The following is a 3,042-nucleotide window of genomic DNA, read 5'->3' on the forward strand; positions in this document are numbered from 1 at the left end:
CCTTACTTATTACTATGGCCCATCCCATTATTACATTATTCCCTTGGGTGCCTCCTTTTTCACCCCATATTATCCCCCCTAGGTATACTACATGATTAGATTGTTCAACTCCTTGCATGCGTGCACAAAGTTATGAGGTACTGTGCCACACCATCGTGATGGGTGGTCGTGAACTGTTTGTGCGAGCAACAAACAAGCCTCTATTTCATTACAATATTCCATGCCCTGTATGAGTGCATGGAAGTAATCTAAGTTCTCAGGCTAGGCCACTTCTCCTTCACCATCATACGCGAGTTGTGACAAGTGATCCCAGAACTCCCTATTAATGTGAAAGATATTTCTGTTGGATAGACATTTCAGAGGCCGAACTATAACAAACTCCATGATAGATGTGAGAAGATTTAAAACAGATGATGAGGGCTCACGTTGTCATCTAGTCCTCCTTCTATCACCAAAATGTTGATAGCGCTGGACCCACCAACATGTAAAGGGATCTCCCTGGTAAGATGTCCCAATTAGACCTCAGACCGTTCGGTGTAGGAGTCTCAATAGTGAGTTGTACGGTAATGCCTTGACCACAATTTCGCACAGAGGCATGTAAGATGTCTTTGTTGGTAGCAAGGGTGTGACAACTACAGTAAGCCAAAGAAGGTGTATGAGAGGTTCTAATACATGGGGGTTGAGATGGATACACCCCTTAGAAACCTGTGATAGCACGGAGTTAAGAATGGTAAACATGAGCAAAGATGCACGAAAACATGGAAGGCAAGTTAGCTTGCAATCCAAAGTGAAGGTTAAAATAACAACACGTTTCAGAAAGATTCATACATACTTATACAGAATAGTCCATAGATGCATGCTTAAGCAAAAAAATACATATATCATTTAGAGTAAACCAGAAAGCATAGAATATGATACAGTATATGCATGAAATTTGATGGCTCTCTTATATTAAGAAGTGTAAGTTCTAGTCATACAATATATCCATGTCTAACCACTAGTTCTGACAACGGAGCATTACAGACAAAACCACCTGCTCCTCCTAAGAGATATACTAGCTTTGCGGAGTGGAGAAGCCAGGAATCATTACAATACTATCCAAGCTCTCTCCAAGAAAGTCTTATCAGAAGCTTTTATGACCAAAAGCCTTTAAAATAAGTTATGGCATTATATTTACAGCAAAGGGTGGGGTGACCCTTAACATTCCCCTTTGTGATAATTCATCTAGCATCATGACTCCATCTACTCTATGGTTGTTACATCCAAATATCCACAGTTGAAATTCCACTTGACAAACTTTACATTACAATGCACATGTGCCCATGTGAGACAAAATAGCTTGAGCAAGCCATGCAAGAAACCACTGACACTCGGTCCATTGTGGTGAGACCAACTCTTTGACATACATGTGATGGTGAAGGTGGTGAGTTGATTCCAAGCTTGGTTTTCCATGATGGTATGCATGCACTCCATGGTGACGTCTTGTTGAAGCAAACTCTTGCCTTCGTTGCATCGGGGTGCATTGGTGTGACTCCTTCATCCAACTCATCTGCTACATGCGCATGGTCTTCTTGGGTGTGGCTGAACCAGAAACACACTGATGCATAGTGTCTATGGTGATCTTCCAGTGTATGTTGGTGGTCATGTGCATCAACTGTAAACTACACGTTTAGCTCCAGCTCGACTTGCTTCTTGTCTTTGCCTTAGTGAGTGTGCTAAATATGTGGGATCACATGTGTGTGCATGATGACATGCATGCTACTGAATTCCCTTACATGCGATTAATGATACTACTCACCATGTATACTTCATGCTAGCTGTTGGGATGGATCTTTAACTAGTATGGTTGCAGTTTCATCCGTGAGTTCATGTTGCACCTGTTGATGCACCTATTCTTGCTGTAACTCATTCTCTTGTGTACGTTGCTCCTGTTCTTCCTTGAGTTTTTGCTTGAGCACATGAAAATCCTTCTTTGTTTCATTCTAAACCTTCAAGTGATATTCATGTAGCACCGTCACCTCGTAGCTTGAGTCTCCAAAATTTCTTTCACCACAAGTGGATCTGCTTGATCTTGCAACTTTGTTCCACTTCTATGTTGTCAAACACCCTCCTCTTGCATTCATTGCATCCAGTATGTTGCCTTTAGTTGTTGTTGATGATGCTTCTTATTGTGATGTTGTTGTCATCATATCTTGATTTTCTTTTCTACGAACAACTTGATGTCTTCGTGGGTAGGCAATTCCATATACACTTGATCGACTGCATCCCCAAGTGTGCTCTGAACAATGTCCTTGACCCTTCTCTCCTGGAAACCATTATACTTGTACTTCTAAGAGGAAGATGAACACCTGTGATATCTGGATACATGGAAACACTCATGGAAAGCAATCTATTAGTAAAAAAGAAAAATGAACTTGAGAATAAACTCGCAACATACCAATGTGAGTCATGGTGAAGGTTGCACAATTTCTACTAGGAGGTTGAGGGACTCACTGCCAAGACTGCGCAAGGCATAGTCTAGGCTGTGAGGAGGATGACTGACTACTGAAACTGAGTAATGCATAGTCCAGCCTGGCTATTTACTGTTGGAATTGCATAATGAGCAATCTTAGCTAGAAATGGTTGCAAGCTCAGTGACTGCATTGTGCAATTTTCTAGGCCAGTCGTCACTATCCCTCAGAATTGCGCAATGCAAGACTAGAGGACATTCACTGGGCATAAATGTGGATTTCCTGAGAGGAAGATAGAGCATTCCATTTCAATATTGCACAATGATGTCATGGTGAGGCAGAGTTTAGGCCAAGGTTGCCTAGACCCACCGACAGGCAATTGAAAGAAAATGTGAATGTGAATGCATGGCGATACTGAGTGTAAGCATAAGTGAATGGTCATGCATGTAGATAGTGTACAAAAGATTTAGAAAATGGAACGAGATGCATGTGGGTGAGGTGAGTCATTGAATTGAAGACCGTTCATGAAAAACAGTTTCATTCATGCAACAACAGTGAGATGTTAACGAAAAGTGAAACGGTTTTAAGACAA

This window comes from Pinus tabuliformis, chromosome X (assembly GCF_031772625.1).
Source record: "Pinus tabuliformis cultivar Carrire ecotype Pingquan chromosome X, CPIR1, whole genome shotgun sequence".
In the NCBI taxonomy this organism is placed as follows: Eukaryota; Viridiplantae; Streptophyta; class Pinopsida; order Pinales; family Pinaceae; genus Pinus; species Pinus tabuliformis.